The sequence below is a fragment of the Podarcis liolepis genome (genome assembly GCF_965112155.1).
Source record: "Podarcis liolepis genome assembly, chromosome: 8".
Taxonomy (NCBI): Eukaryota; Metazoa; Chordata; class Lepidosauria; order Squamata; family Lacertidae; genus Podarcis; species Podarcis liolepis.
The window spans coordinates 55,397,339-55,414,375 of NC_139560.1; the positions used below are offsets into that span (position 1 = coordinate 55,397,339).

Genomic DNA, 17,037 nt, shown 5'->3' on the forward strand with positions numbered 1-17,037 from the left:
ACGTTCTTTTGAATTGCTAGGAGGCAGGAGATGGGACCGAGCAACTGGAGTTCACCCTGTTGCGGGGATTCGAACCACCGACCTTCCAATTGGCAAGCCCTAGGCTCTGTGGTTTAGACCACAGCGCCACCCGCATCCCTCTACTTTTCCTTAGGTCGTCCCTATTTTCATTGGAGAAATGATGGAGGATATGGAGTTATGTGACCCCTGAGCCAAGGAGGTAACTATACAACCTTTAGAAGATATCTGGTGGCAGTTCTGTATAGGGAAGGTTTGTTTAACGTTTAATGTTTTATATATGTTGGAAGCTACACAATACTGAGGAAATGAACCAATGGTTTCAGCATAAGGCAGCTTCCAAAGTTTCTATGAAGATCTCATGGATGAATTCTGGACATTACAGAAGAAATGGGAAAAGAAACCTCCCTCCCCCAGCATTCCTGGAGGTTCTTTACCTGCTTCTTTATGATGATGTGACTTGGCTTAAGATCACAGGGACAGTCCCACTATTGGGAAAAATGGGGCAACAACTGTAGGAAGTCACATCCGTATGGCCAACAGCAGCGGTGATGTGTTGGAGATGGGGAGCATCACCTCAGTTAAGATTTAAAGGTGAGACTTCCTCATTTGCACTTTTTGAAACAATACATACATGAACTGAAACACATCCATCTTTTGAATTTCATACTTCTGTGAATTTTTTCAAAGCATATACTAGGGTAAAGTGTGCATAAAAATGCATACATTCATGAAAATAATATACAAACATTACAATGTATTGAGGAACATTGCTTGCAAAAATGTGCATATTTGGCAAAGTTGCATGTAAAGATGTGGTAGATTAAAAGAAACTCACACTTAATGCTGCTTTAAAAAAAGGATGTGGAAATGTGGAGAACTTAGTTGGAAAAATGAGAAACCGAGGAAAACCAAAAATAACAAATCCACCCAACCATACGTACTAGTCCAGTTGGCTTTAGCATATCAAACAGTTGGTGGTGGTGGAGAGAGGAGCTTTTCTGTTACCTCCGATAACAAAATTTCTTGGTCTGACCCTGCTTTGTACCTTCTTAAGGTTTGGCCTATGGTGCTGTAAACGATCTGTGAAAGTTTCCAGAATGACTGAGATTTGTGCATTTATACCAGGCCAAAACAGCAAAATTCTCTGACCCTGTTCCTTCGCTCCTGTGTGTCCTGAATGAATGATCTTTGTCATTTCAGACCTCAGTGATTGTGGTGCTACAAGTCTTTCACCTTTAAAGATCAGATCATCAATAATTGTTAGTTCCTCATGGAATGGCTAGAGCTCTATCACTGTGGCAGACACAAACATTTTTCTTTTGGCCAACCAGCAATTATAGTTTCCAGCCATGTGACCAATAGGGAGGCACGGTTTTAGCAGTGAGAAGAACTATCTGGAAAATGCCTTTAAGAAACTTTTAGAAGAACATGAAGCCCTCTAACTTTTGCTGCTTGTGATTATTTCCCCCAGTACACTCTTGCTCTAATCCTCATTTAGGCCATCGCACCCGGCATAGCAACCTAAGTTTGAATAAATTACCTGTAGTTTAATGATTACCTACACTTTCTAACTATGCCAGGCTTATTATTTCCTGGCCTATCATATTAGCTACAAATATTGTGACCACATGTCAGATTAGCAGAGCGGTAGCCAATGTGGTGCCCCCTCAAATGTTTGGGACAACAACTACCACCATTCCTGACCTTGGCTGTGCTACCTTGTTGGGTACCACAGGACTACCATGTTTATTGTGTCATGTACTCTCATAAAGAACAAAGAGATGAGAAATATGAAATGGAGATGGCGAACCCACACAAACATTTGTCTCAGGCACACTGAAGGATATTGTGGTCAGGGAGCTGAAGGCAAAGTAAGCAGGCATAAAGGCACAGAGTGCCTGAGAGTGGCTTGGTCTTCATTAAAGCAACATACTCAGACTGAAGCCCAGAGCTAAGATTCAAGAAACTATTGGCCACCATTAGATACCCTGCAAGTGTCCCGGAAAAGCCAGGACACCCTGTTTTTCCCTGCGAGAGCACAGTGGCCATTTGGGACGTTGTGATGTCATGTGATATTGCAACAAGATTCCCCCCCCCCAAAGCACTTTTTGGGGGCTGTAATCTTGCCCCAAAACATGTATTTTTCAGCACCTTGAGAGCACAGCCCCCCCCCAGCACATCTTTCAGGCTCCATGATCTTGCACAGGTTGCTTGGGAGCATGGATGGGAAGGCATGCATCCCAGTTTTGGGGCTCAACATTTTGGAGGGTTTGCTGTTATCATTCGGCAAGTTCTGAACTAGAAGCTGTAGCACGATCTGCTGGACATCAGCAGAAACTCAGCACACGGCAAACAAATGACACTGTTATTTTGTTCATTTGTTATGACATTCATACAGCACCTTTCCTACATGCTTCACCTCCTCTCCATTTTATCCTCACAACAGCCCTGTGAGGTAGGTTAGGCTGACAGATGGTGACTGGCCCAAAGTCACCCAGTGGGCTTCAAGAGACTGAATGGGAATTTGAGTCGTGGCCTCCCAGGTCTACTCTCTAACTACTATACCACCCTGGCTCTCTGTAACTGGACTGAATAGCATTTTTCAGGTCATGGGCTACATTCCCTTCTGGAGGCCTTTTCTGCTCCCCAAGCCACTACTGATTAATATGGCACCAGTTCCTACCAAAACTCTTAAATGGCTAAACTTAACAAATCCCATGCAAAGGAATGATCTGATGCAAACTGGACATTAAGGTTGCAGTCTTATACACACTTACAAATTAAGTCCCATTGAAATCAGTGGAGCTTTCTTCTTGGTGGACATGGATATGAATACACTGCAAGGCTACAGTGCCAAACCTACTTGCATTGAGACTTGCATTGTTAAGACTTTATCCTATGTACTCGGGACTAACCCCCATTGAACCCAGTGGTACTGTGTAATTGTGGTTCATTAATATAGGTTTGATTTTAAGTTGTCCATTCTCTGTGGTGAACAGAAAAGGCCTCCCATGCACTATTTGCAATCCGTATTTTTTTCCTTGAAATTCCAGTTTTTGACCCTATAGTGGACCTTAGTCTATGTGTTTCTGCACTGTCACCTTCTCCCCCTAAAAAAACCTAGTGAAAAATGAAGGTGTTACAGAATGCTTCTTTTTCTGCCCTCTATGGACTAACGTGGCTACTCTTCTGGAAATATTTTTAGCTACAGTACAGTATTTCATGGGAAGAAATCACTTCTTGTCTATTGAGATTGCAAAATGTACATGATTGCTTTCAAAGGTTTATGGTCACACTGCATAAACTTTAGTGGTTGGTTCAGTGTGACAGAAGGGATCACAGCCTTCTAACTGCAAATGAATCTTTCCATAAGAAGGATGCAGTGATGATGCATGGTTTCTGAAGAGGATGATGATCTTGGGTATATGCATATATAGGGATCTATCTTTTCCTGCCCCGGGATATAAAGTTTATAGGAGGTTGCAGGCTGGATTAGAAGAATCAAAAATCTGTTGCTCTAAGAGCATTCAGAGGGTTAGAAAAAGGACCTGTTATGCTGTAACAACTTGCAGTTGTTTGACTGTTGTGCCTATGATCCACTATATTTGCATACAAATGTCTTATGCAATCAGCTAGCTAGCCACATGGTTTCTATAAGCTTAAGTTCTGTTCTGTACATTTTGAGAAAGGTTTTGCTGTTGGTATCCAAACTAACAGCAGGTCCACCTTTGTCTGCAGAAACAGATTGTTGGGGATTGGTACAAAGCAGACCATCATGTCAGCTTCCTTTTTCCATTTTCTCTTGCATTTCCTTGTGCGTAATAGTCATGAACACACACAGAGAGACACAGACAGAGACATACACCAAGCTGCGCCCATAGTAGGCTGTTTTTAAATCTCCAAGCTCTGCGAATAAAATATCTATTGAAACTGAAGCTTATGATGCAGACCAGCTGCAATTCTGGTCCTGTGTGTGATCAGGATATTAATAATACACTGTAGTTTGACGTGCTTGGAGTGAGGGGCAGCCTGGACCATTGGAAGCTTGGAAACAACTTTCCAGGCAGCACCACTGTCAGGGCAAGCATTTGGTTAGTACAGCTTTGGCAGCTAGTGTCTTTTTATCTAACCTTGGGCTGCCCTTACATCCTTGAATGAAGACTTGAAGTACTGGTGCTAGTGTGGAAAAGGTTCGTGGCTTGTTCTTCTTCTCTGAACAGCATACTCCCATGACACAGCAGAACAGGGGTTGGGAGTCTTGGACCTGTATGTGGCCCTGTAGGATTCTCCCTCTCTCTCTCTCTCTGGTCCTCACAACTCTCCTCAGGCCATAAACCTTGCTTGCCCTGCTTTGCCTCCCAAATGACTGGAACGTGTTTGGCCTGACTGGAAGGTGTCCTTGATTTCTGATAATGCCTCTTGCTAGCTTCTGTGGAGAGGTGGTGTGCAGAAACAAACCTACTTTACAAAGCTCGGCTCACGTTTGCCTCTGGCCTTGCCCACCAGCAGCACAAGGTCTTCAGAAGTTTGCCCACAAAAGAACATGGCCCTCAGACTGACAAGGGATCCCTGCCTGTTTAGTAAAAAAATGTTTGAAAAAAACTCCTGTGTTCCAAAAGTCTGAATGCCATGCAGTATGGGCAGCTGCTGTTCAAGAGACATCTGCACACAAAGGCCCTGTGGGTGCATGGAGCATTTTTCCCCCAGTTCCTGATTGGAGAAATTAAGCAAATGCAAATGTTGGTTCCTCTTCTATATAGTTCATATGTGACTATTTGCAGAATGCAGTTTATGAGGACCAAATTTTTCCTGTTACCACATTCCAAAGGGAAACTCATTTCTGAGCAGGGCTGTTTGATCCTCAAAGTGCGAAGAGGTTCAGATAATTACAGGTATTTGACCAATGTTGCTCAGATGCCTCTGTTCCTGGATGAATCTGTAACTAATGCTATGCGATAGAAATATTTCACATTATTCTTCTGTTTGCCAGCTTGCAATGTCATTCCAGATGGCAAATACAAAAATAGCATGGGGGAGGGGGGAAGTCTCTCAAAATGCAGACTCTAAATGGATTCTGTAGACTTTCCAAAAGTTCCAACAGACTTTCTAAAATGTTTCCAACTGTCCAATCGATAGCTTCATAATTGTAGTCATGTAAGTGCTGTTGCAAAACAAAACAAAAAACAAAAGAGACCATTGACCATTACTAAGTTCAGACATAACTTGATCACAGTAAAGCACTTTTTAGTCCTGTTGTTTTCATTAGCAGAGGTAAACATGTACCTCCAATTTCTCCCATTGAAATATAAAGCACTTAAAAGCGCTTTGCCTTGCCTGCATCATGCCATTTATTACGATGTCCTCACTAATGGCCCTACACAGAAATTAGCTGTCCCAGAAAGAAAAGTTAGAATAGATAATACCTACTTCCTCCACTGTGCAGTGTAACAAACAATGATATTGCAGTGGTTGTGCCAGGAACATTGTTCTGGCATCACAGTTACGCCAGTGCTAGGCATCCAGCTGCCAGTAAATTTATTTTCTTCACCAACTATTAGAGATCTACAACTGTTCCATAATTCCCCCTCCCAACTCATTACAGAAGCAGCATCTCCGGAGCCATGGAATTGTTAAGGTCTCCATCGTTAACATGAAAGTGGGACTGTTTAAATTTGATTACCTTGTTTAATGAAGTGTTGCATATACTTACAAGATGACATGATGAATCACATTACGTTTATTATAAGTCAACATATAAGAATGGACAAATGGTTCAATAAAGCAATGCATTTATAAATATAAGATTAATGCATTTGGGCTCGTTGTCATATTTCCCCCTTTAAAAAATGCCAATGTCCTGTTTACTTTAGCCCAGGAGCTAAATTGACAATTTGCTTTCTAAAAAATGGCCTATATTTTCCATCACCCAGCACTATACATTTTGTCGCAGTAGCCAAAAGCATTAGATCATTCGGATGAGTAAATCCAGTTCACCTAAACCTGTATGTACAGCCTTGTATATGCATGATTTCATACTCAAATACTTACACAAACATGCACATTCAAATCCTTCACCCCATACAATGTCATCTTTCTTGCCCATACCCTCTTGTGGGCTTTATCTGTTTAATGGTATACAGAGCTTTAAAGCATTAAGGCTATTAGGACAGAAGAATCAGAAGAATCATCCGACGTAATATATCTACTTGATGTTGTCAATCATCCTGTATTGACTGTACCTCAATCTACTCTTTATTTGACAATGGCACCTGAGATCCTTTCTGTCTTATGCAATCCATGAGCCAAACTGAAGATCCCCCTCCCTTCTCTCCCTGCAGCCTTCATTAAAAAGGTCTTAGTTCACTTCCCAATAAAGGGAATTGAATCAGTTCTGTGTTCTGCATTCCCTTTCACTGTCTGTTGGACTTGCAAAAGAGTGTGTGTTTTTTGCTTGAAAAAGGATCTAGCTTTGTTTGTCTGTCCCTATGCATTTCTATTTATTTGTGTTTGCTGTGCAGAAATGCTAATGCATGCAGGTTCATTGTGTTAAATAGGCCAGATAGCATTTTGAGTACACTCACAAATGTGCAGCATGGAAAGCATTCACATCCTCTCTCTCTCTCTCTCTCTCTCTCTCTCTCTCTCTCTCTCTCTCTCTCTCTCTGTGTGTGTGTGTGTGTGTGTTAGGAGTGGGGGAAGGCCTGCCAAGTGTCTGAACTTAAGCTTCCCTCCCACATCTGCATTTAGCTCTGCTTGAGTGACAGGTGTACATGGATGCCACATCAGCTGCCAATATGTTATGAGACCATGGTAACAATCGCTCATCTCCAGGGAGCTGTGCAGCCTCATTCTTCACTATCAGACATGAAAGAAATAATTTCAGGTGCCAGTAAGGGAACTCTGATAAAAAGAAAACATTTCGGTTTTCATGGCACTGGAGTTTGCCCCGAGGCAACAGCTTTGATAAAGAAAACGTGTCTCTCTCTTTACATTCACAATTAATCCATGATTATCTACAAGCAATACTTTGCCCTATAGGATACTGACAGGAAAATGGGGGGAAAGGGGTAGGGGGGGAAATCTTTGTACATTTCATATGCCTTCCCCCCTCCACCCCGCCCTCAATGATACATGCACCTACTGTATATCAAAGTAATCTTATAAACTCCTCTGAAGCTAAAGATAGCTCTCTTATTCCACTTCGATGATGTTTCATAGCTATCGAAGGTACTGGCCTAGAACAACTGTTGCAAACAGAAATAGTATTTAATGTATAATGTTGTTTCGCTGGTTCCAGTTAAGAAAGATGATATGAGAGAGCCAGGACAGGAAAAACCAAACTCTTCTCCCTGTTCTGATTTGACATGTCAAAAAGAAAAACATCAGAAACACTTTAGCAAGGCAAAACAAAGAGCTTCTTTCAAAGAGGAGCTGCTGTTCTGCTCTGGCTTAATCCTCTTTCATGTGATATTTGCTGGTTTGATGTTTCTGGTGTTGACAGGATGTTGGGATGCCTCCATTTCATTCATGGGTTTTGGTGTGGACTTAAACTGCCCCCCACCGCAAAAAAATAGCACCCAGAAGATGAGAGTTTGGGCTGACACAATCTCTCTTGGGGTTACACAATCTGGCATAAGGCAATGACTTTTACTAGTGTGTATTTTGCTAGCTGGCAAAGAAGAGGAATCATTTAAGGATTTCATATCTTTTATGTGCTTTTTGGGAGAGGCTTCCCAAGGGGAAGCATATTCCTGGGGGTTGTGTTCAGGCAGCATTTTTCTCCTTGATAATCCCTATAATCATTACACAATGATTGCAATGGCCTAGGGTGATCTAAGAACACCATAGTCTTCCTGCTTTTTGCCTTCACAGTGATTTTCCGGGATTTTCTAGCCACTTGGAAATGGAACCAAGAGTTCACAAGATTAACCACGGAAACTTCGGGGCTATTTTTGAGTGGGATTAAATCACATGCCAGCAAATTCAAGTTGTACCATTACAGTTGCTGTTGCACATCAAACCCGAGTCCCTTGTAGATCACACTTTAGTGATAAGGAAAGTGACAGGAAAATGTGCTGAAGTGTGTGGGATGGTGCTTGACCCAATGTCATCTAACCTACCCCCCCCAAAAAAAAATTAAGAACGAGTGCTTACTGAATAGCCAATGCCATGAAACCTCCCTGGAAAATAATGCTCAATAAAGAGTTCATCTGGAAGCACCCAAAGAGGAGGTAGAATGCTTTATTTAGAGAGTTGTATAGAGGATCATTACTGAGAAGAGGGTTTGGCTTTGGCCATTGAAACTCTCCAGGCAAAACTAATATATTTGTCTTTCTAATTGTTTCCCATTCTGAGCCTTCAGTCACTGGATGGGAAACAACCCAAATTAAATGGGATGTGTGTGTATGTGTGTCAGACTCACCCCAACCATTAGGGAGGGTGAGGCCACTGCTTCAGGTGATAGAAGCCCACGAGGTGGTACCCCACTCCCTCTGTCAGTGGCGGAGAAGTGCCACCATGATCAGCACTGATTTCAGGTGACATTTTGGGTGAGATGTTGCCCCAAATCATGTGGGAACTTGCAGAGTGCAAGTCAAATATCCAAGTCAACCTGTGAACATAAGCTGCCCTAATTTGGGTTGCTATGACAGAAACCTGCATGAAGAAAAGCTGCATCAGTTTTAAAAAGTATTATTTTCTGCTTGTGAACACATAGATGATTTTATTTATTCATTTTATTACAATCCATGGTCTAATTGATCTTTCGTAGGTAACAACAACAACTGCAGCAGCAGCAGCAATTTATTACTTGTACAGTTCCCATCTGACTGAGTTGCTTCCAACAAAGTATAAAAGAACACACAATATGTAAGACATTAAAAGCTTCCCAATACAGAGCTGCCTTCAGATGTTTATGGAAGGTTGTATAATTGTTTAACTATTCCATAGGGCAGGAGCCACTACCGAGAACGCCCTCTGCCTGTAACTTCACTTCTTGCAATGAGGGAATTGCCAGAAGGCTCTTGGAACTTCATCTCAGTGTCCAGGCTGAATGATGAGAGTGGAGATGCTCCTTCAGGTATACAGGGCCAAAGCCATTTAGGGCTTTAAAGATCAACACCAACACTTTGAATTGTGCTCCGAAACATACTGGGAGCCAATGTAAATTTTTTAGGATTGGTGTTATATGGTCCCATTGGCCACTCCCAGTCACCCATCTGGCAGCTGCATTCTGGATTCATTGTAGGTACAAAAAAAAAAAAAAAAAAAGGAGAAACCTCTCCTTGCCCACAAAATAGCCCAATGAGGACTGAATGTTGTTTGGGAAAGAAGAATGGAAGGGGAACAAGAGGGGGAAATGTCTAAATGGAACCCTGAAAGCAAGAATTCATTTTAGGCAGAACATTTTGTTTCTGTTCCCACTTGTTGGAAGTTGTGTATAATTTACAGCTGCTTCTAACATTAATTTAATATACATCTTAATTGCACGTATGGAAGTGGCCAGGAGAAGATCATCATTTGACTTGGAAAGCTAAGGAGGCATCTCAGACCTATATTTTACAAAAGCCAGTCTACCAAACATGCAATTTTTAGCCAGCTCCAAATTGATGACTATCTCTCTTCCAACCAGTTGTGACTAGGGATCCTGCCCATTTAGTTTGGTAATTGGGTGTGTTTTTCAGGACAAATGCTGCTTGAAACCGCCCAGTCAATGGACAAAGTGACTTCTGAGAGTTGGTGGCACTTGCAAACATCCCCTGCCCTGGTTAAAAAAACCCAAATTACTAGTTTGCAGAAATGAAGACCCTAAAGTCTGTAAAAAGCTAAGGTTCAGCACTGGCAACAAGAACAACAGAAATTTTGTCACCTTTATAACTGAAATGAGCTACGTTCAAGTGATATATTTGACATTATCACCCTTCTATGCTTATGTTGTTCCTTAAAGGGGGGGGGGTTGGTTGCATTCTCTTTTGTTACAGTCGCTCTTCCAACCATAAGAATGTGCCTTCTATCTGAGCTATATCCTTGCAATTTATGTTGTTGTTCCTTAAAGGGGGGGGGGGGTTGGTTGCATTCTCTTTTGTTACAGTCGCTCTTCCAACCATAAGAATGTGCCTTCTATCTGAGCTATATCCTTGCAATTTCAGAGGGGAGGGGAGGCAATAGCAAAACATGCTTTCTCCCAATTGAAAATGACTTTTGGCAGTGCTACCTACCTCCTGGGGTACAAATAATGGAGCAGTTTGTGGAAAGAGAGGAAAGGCAGCCAAAAAAAAGGAGGGGGGAATCCAGAGACAACATCACGTTCAGACCTTTTAAGAGAAACATGTTGGGGAGATTTCATCTCCTCTAATTGTGGAAACATGGGTCTATTTTTCTGCTTTCTTTTACTCCCCGTTCTTTGTCTATATACATCTCTCCATGTGAATGGATGTCTCTTTTGGTTTATGACTCTCCTTCTCTTCAGCCGCCCCCCTTTTCTACATCCTCTTCTGCATCAACATGCATTCCTGTCCGTTTTTATGCTCCTGCCTTCTGAGTAACCAACCAGCAATGCTTTTAAAAGATGGGTTGATTGATAGAGGAGAATAATAAAATAAAATGAGGAGGGGGTGGGGTGGGGTAGCGGAATCCAGAGGATTATAACCAACCAATTGAAGGTAGGGGGATGAAGGAATTCTAAAGGAACAGCCCCATTTAACATGGCTATTGCTAAGTTACATACTGATAGCTCCCTTTCCTCTAATAAGCAGCTGCACAGAACTAGTAGGGAGATAGCTTCCTCCTCCTGCAACTCCCCCCCCCAACCCGCCGCTTTTCCCTAAGACAAAGCGAGGCAAAACAACAAAGCAAAGCTCGAGTCGACATTGGTACGTGTTTCGAGGGGTGGGGGGAACCAGGACATTGTGAGCAAACTGGCTCTGGAATGGATCGGCAAGGGTTTATTATTCTGAGCAGCACTCAATCAAGTGTGGCCCCCGTGAACAGAGAGTAATGTTGGCGAATCATCCTGGGGGCTTTTTTTTCTGTGTGTGAGTGGTATCCATCTGTCAGCTGTCAGTGCCAGTGAGAGATATACAGAGCTGTCACTTCTCGTCAGCCAGCATTTGTGAGGCCTTGTTGCAGCTGCTACACAAACGCAATACTGTCCTTATTGAAGGCCAGCAAAGAGTCTGGGAGGGGGATTATTCTGGGAAAAGAAGAGGGGGTGGGGAAAGGAAGGGAAGGGAAGGGAGAGAAGAGAGATGTCAGGACCACTCTAGGAGAATAGTTTTGACCCACACAAAGACTTTTTTTTAAGCAAAAGCTCTCGGGTTGCTGTCCTTTTCTGATTATGACTGACACTAAAAGGAAAACTGGGAACCGGAGGTGGGGGGGAATCTCGGTGTGTTTTGGGGGATGTGAGGTGGGGCTTCCTGATGGGGGCTGTTACAGTAAAATGTATTTATAAAATCATTTTTAAAAATCAAGAACCAAGGGAAAGGGATTTTTGTGCTTGTTGTGGAATGAAATGCTTTGAAATGAGATGAGATATAATAATTTTGAAGGGGCTGAACCACACTCTTAATCTGTGATTTAATTCATCTTCATATAACCAGCCCAACCTACGTTTCATCTGAATACCTTGAGAAATATATAAGGTGCATACTATTCAGATAACTGCATTCTTCTCATGACAGTAGTATGTTGCTCCTTTATGTGAAGCCACTTAACCTCCATATTCCTGCTTAGGGGTAGGGAAGAAATTTGATTCGTTCTCATTTAAAACCAAATTGATTAAATTTGCACTTTCCATAACAACACGAGAACTGAAACGTAGCCATCCTTTCAGATTTGCACTTATCCAAAATTTGCTGTAACCAAACAATGGTTACAAAAATGCATGTGTTATGAGAGAATATGCATAAAAATTAATGTATAAATGAAAAAATAACACAAAACATGCATTATATTGGAATAAACTACTTGCAGAAAGGTGTATATGAAGTCAAAACTGTATACCGAATCCTGTTGGTTAGGAGAAATTTGCACTCAGTAGCGGGATAATTTGATGAGGGTTTTTAAAAAGAAAATTCACAAATTGCTGCAGATATATGGAGAACTGAGTATAAGTGTTATGAGTTGGGGGGGGGCAGGGAGCGTAGGTTGTAAGCCGAGATTCTTCTAATGGCTGAGCCCTGCTTCGAATTCCTGGATCCAACACAGATTCAATTGCTGGAATAGCTAGGCCAGCTTGGTAATGGCCCACTAAGTATGAGTTGATAAGGGAACAAAGGGAAAATGGGTGGGCCGCCCTCCCTCAGTACCTGTTAGTTAGAAATACAAAAGGCCAGACGTGTGTGTGTGTGTGTGTGTGTGTGTGTGTGTGTGTGTGTGTTGATGTTTGATTTCTGTTTGAATCCAAGGCTGCAGCTATGGGGGGAAACAAGACCCTTTGGGGGTGTTAATGTGAGCCCCTTCATTGCAGGCTCAGGTTGTATACATGTAAATAAACCATATATTCTGAAGACACCACAGTCTCCACTGTGTCTCATTTCCAAAGGAAGCACAAACCCTGGGTAAGTGCTTGGAACCCCTGGGATCTTGCGCTGCTCGTAGATGGTGTGCAACAATAGGAAAAATGAGAAATTGAGAGAAGTGAAATGGACAGATCCTTCCATCCCTGTTCCTGACAGAGCCAGATGTGGAAGGAGGGAAGGAGACAGATGCAGAGAGTATGCAGACATTCATTAGCTGTGCTTCCTGCATTGAAAGGAAGTTGGACTCGATGACCCTTCTAACCATACAATTCTGTGATTCTGTCACATAGCAAGGAGGATCACAAAATGGAAAAATATCCTCTTTTGCAGAGAGTTCAAGGAAGAAGTGGGAATCACACCAGGGCTCTATGTATCTGCATTCGCAAATGCACTATTTTCTTGTGAACAATACATAAGTGAAGGAGTTGTAAATAAATACTCACCCAAAGAGGGTTTAACACTGTTTGCTATTCTCCCAGGGTGCTTCCAGACAAGGGGCTGATGTCAGTGGCATTGAGTAGACGCTGGAGAACATTTGCATGCATCCCATAATAAATTCCCTGACTGCAAGCATCCACTGTAAATGTACACGATTGGAAATCACATGCTCAGTTTCATGTGTATGTATGTATGTATGTATGTATGCATGCATGCATTTCTGATATATTTAACCTGCTGCTGGGTACTGGCTGGCTGGCACTGAACTGTGACAGGGCCTTCTCGGTGGTGGTTCCCTTTTTGTCTCCCTCATTAGTAACATTCAGGAGGAATTTAAGAACTTTCTTGTACACCCAAGCATTTGATGGCTGAGAAATACTGTTCCTGGAAACCTTGAAATTATTACCTGTGAGAGTATGTAATTGTTTTACATGCTTCCAAATGTTTTAATTTTATTTATTTATTTTGAATGGTATTGTTTAATCTCTGAAGCGTTTGCTTCCCAGGGCTGCTTTTGGAGGAAGGATCAGATATAAACACACTTAATAATAACAGTATCTTATCGTATTTGTGGGGCACTTAAATTCACCTCTTTTCCAGTGCTTAGTGTGATAGCTGAGTAAGGAATGATTGGTAGGAAACCCAGCAATGCACAAGCAGTTAAGACGCAAATGGTGTCTGATGCGAGAGGTGTTATCTTTTGATACAAGAGGTGATCTCATACAGACATCACTCAGTCAGGTCAGAACCACCAAGTTCTATTCAAAATGGATGCACCTCCAACCCTAGTCTTCAGTGTGAGAAGACTGCATCAAACATGAAGAGAGAAGTGGCAAATTATAGGCGTACATTATATATACCACTTGACTGGTGGAGTAGAATCATAGCAAATGGCACCAGCATCCCTGCCACTTACTGGGAGAGGCGACAGTAAGGTTGGGGCCATGCTGGCACATCAGTGAGAGTGCCCGATTTGCTCTCCAACTTCTTCACCTCCTCTCCTCTCTTCCCAAAACACAAGTGGCAACAGTGGTGGGAGGCTTTGCCCCACTGGGCAAGCTGTTACTGCACGATGTGTGGTTTTTGTGAAGACATGTTTTTGTGAAGCCAGGGCAATCACAGGTCTTGTGGAAGCAGTACAGTGGTACCTCAGGTTAAGAACTTAATTCGTTCTGGAGGTCCGTTCTTAACCTGAAACTGTTCTTAACCTGAGGTACCACTTTAGCTAATGGGGTCTCCCGCTGCCGCCGTGCAATTTCTGTTCTCAAACTGAAGAAAAGTTCTTAACCCGAGGTACTATTTCTGGGTTAGCGGAGTCTGTAACCTGAAGCGTCTGTAACCCGAGGTACCACTGTATAAAGAAGAGAGATTTGTCTTTGGAATTGTATATGTATCATGTTCTTTGCATGTATGCGGAAATGAATCCAAAAGCATTTCTTAGGGAGAAAAAGTTGATGCTAGAAAAGAATTTCAGACACTTTGGCTCCCTTTTCAATGAAGCTGTGGGCTAGGAGATTAGGTTTTGAGTGATCTTGGGCAAATTGACTCTTCTTTAAACTATGGTCCACAACACAGGTTCTACTATGGTGATGCAGGTAATTTTAAAGCCTGGACTTAACAGCCTGGGGAGGTCTTTAGTGGATGTCTTTAGATGGTAATGAATATTAAGTCATTTACTTAATATATTAATATGTGTCTCCCTGTTGTGTTCTGGGAATCCGCCTTCTCATTTTTGCTGAGTGGGAAAAGAATGATGAGACTTGTGAATCTGTTACTGTTAGCAGCTCCTTGCAGTTCACAGCCCCTCTTCACCTTCGTGCCCACTCACTTCTACCCTAATGAATGATCCCTTCATATATTTGAGGGAAAGACTGCACACAGTCTTCCAAAAACAAACGGACCTTGTTGCAATATCACAGTACTAATCTTCTCTTGGGCAGGAGGTGAGAATGTTGTGATTTCCTTCCTTCCAGGGTTCTCTCACTGCTGCTTCTGTTGGGTAAGAAGTATAGCCTGAAACCAGGCTAGGCTAGGCTTGGGGAGGATTCCAGTTTTGGAGCAAATGTCATCTTGCCCCGCTTAGATCCTTGCACCAACTGGAATGTAGATCTGGGGATTGAGCCACACAACCAGTGATATGAAGAACACTTGGATCTGCACTGTGCCAGAGTGCCTCTTCCCTCCTTTAACATTTTTAGTTGCTTAGAGAAGTTGTACGGCTGTGCGTTTTTGTTTTTGTTTAACTGTTTTAAAATGCTGGTAACCATACAGGGTACTGCATCTCTTATGATCAAGGGAGCAGTGCTCTCCTTGTCCCAGGACCTCTTCTTGTTGAGGATATTGCTGTCCCTCTTGGGAGGGAGGTTCCATGAAATTATATTCGTCTCTACTTGTAATAATACAACCACTGACTTTATAGGAGAAGGATATTATGGTATTCTATTCGCTGAATAATTTCTAGACTCGCAGAAACCTTTGAATTAAAGTACAAGAGTTTCAGTTCTATTGCTTGTGAACCAAATTAGTACCATGGATATTTTAGCATACAGCTTGTGTGAATTGACTACTAATGCCAGAATTTCTGTGTTATCAACTATTCTCTCTGGGTTATCAATTTTTCTCCCTCCCTCCCTCTGTCTCCTCTTTCTCTCTTTGTGTGTGCAAATGACCACTTTTAATAGGTAATCATCATCAACATGATCAGTACTTTTCAGTGTTTCATATCTGTCTAACCTGTTTACAATGCCTCCCATCCCTAGTCCTGTATACCTGTACCTGTAACTCAGGATAACACTACATGCATCTGAGGTAGTCCGCGAAAGTTTATGCCATAATAAATTTGTTAGTCTTTAAGGTGTCACAAGACTCTTTGTTGTTTTTATTTGCTGAATTGTATTTGTAAAATAGTGTGCTACCAAAATGGATTGTAAAGGAAGAAGATGTCATGATATTTCCAAAGTTAAAGCTATACACCAAAACTTCAAGGCCTTAGGAATAAATCCTTCAGATTGACCCCTCTGGAGGTTGTACGGTACCATGGCCTCAGTCTACCAAAGGATAATTGACAGGATTACGACAGATTGCCTTATAAACACCATTCTTTCCTGGGGGAGGACAAGAAAAATGTGCTGCTTCAGAGATATGGGAGTCTGATAAGAGTTATCATGATTAAGAAGGCCAGGAGCCTGGGGATCTTTATAAACTTAGTTATTCTCAGGGATGGAAAGTGACAGGCCTGAAGTAAATTGGGAGGTGAAACTTGTTTACAGCTACTTGCTGCCTAACATGCTATTCAGTTGGAAATAAAGACACTGTAGATTTTTATAGGAAGGAAAGGCCAGGGAAAGGTGACAAACATCTCGAATGTTCTGAGGTCTTCGCCTTGCTATCCCCATACATCTCCCTTCTAAAAATATGTGGCAGATGAGCCATCAACTACCTGTCAACCCTCACAAAATAGTGTCTTAACAAAAGCACAGCATTTCCTGCTTTAGCTTTGATCGACTGACTTGAGCATATTGTCCCTATTTCCTCATCATGTCCCATTTAAAAAGTCTTATGGAGATTCTGTATTTCCATCCAGAGAGGACCCAGAATATTCTGAATCCTAAGTAAGGCTGCAATCTCAACCTGTTCATGGAGTGACAGCCAGAAGGAAAAGTAGGGGGCAGGCAAATCACTTTGCCTGATAATAATAATAATAATAATAATAATAATAATAATAATAATAATAATAATAATATATTTGTACCCCACCCATCTGACTGGGTTGTTCCAGCCACTCGGGGCAGCTTCCAGTATATATAAAAACACAGTAAAACCTTAAACTTTAAAAAGCTTCCCTATACAGGGCTGTCTTCAGATGTCTCCTAAAGTTATAATTATTCATCTCCTTGACATCTGGCATTCCACAGGGTGGGCACTACTGCTGAAAAGGCCCTCTGCCTGGTTCCCTGTAGCTTCACTTCTCGCAGTGTGGGAACCGCCAGAAGGCCCTTGGCACTGGACCTCAGTGTCTGGGGTGAACAATGGGGGTGGAGATGCTCCTTCAGGTATA

The 17,037-nt window shown here is 42.1% G+C and overlaps 1 long non-coding RNA gene across 1 annotated transcript; it reads left to right on the forward strand.

Moving 5' to 3' along the window:
- Positions 1-375: 375 nt before the first annotated feature.
- Positions 376-13,133, forward strand: LOC310713673. The gene is made up of 3 exons (XR_014529397.1): positions 376-612; positions 8,971-9,100; positions 13,022-13,133. It is a non-coding gene; the product is annotated as an uncharacterized lncRNA (long non-coding RNA).
- The last annotated feature ends 3,904 nt before the right edge of the window (positions 13,134-17,037 follow it).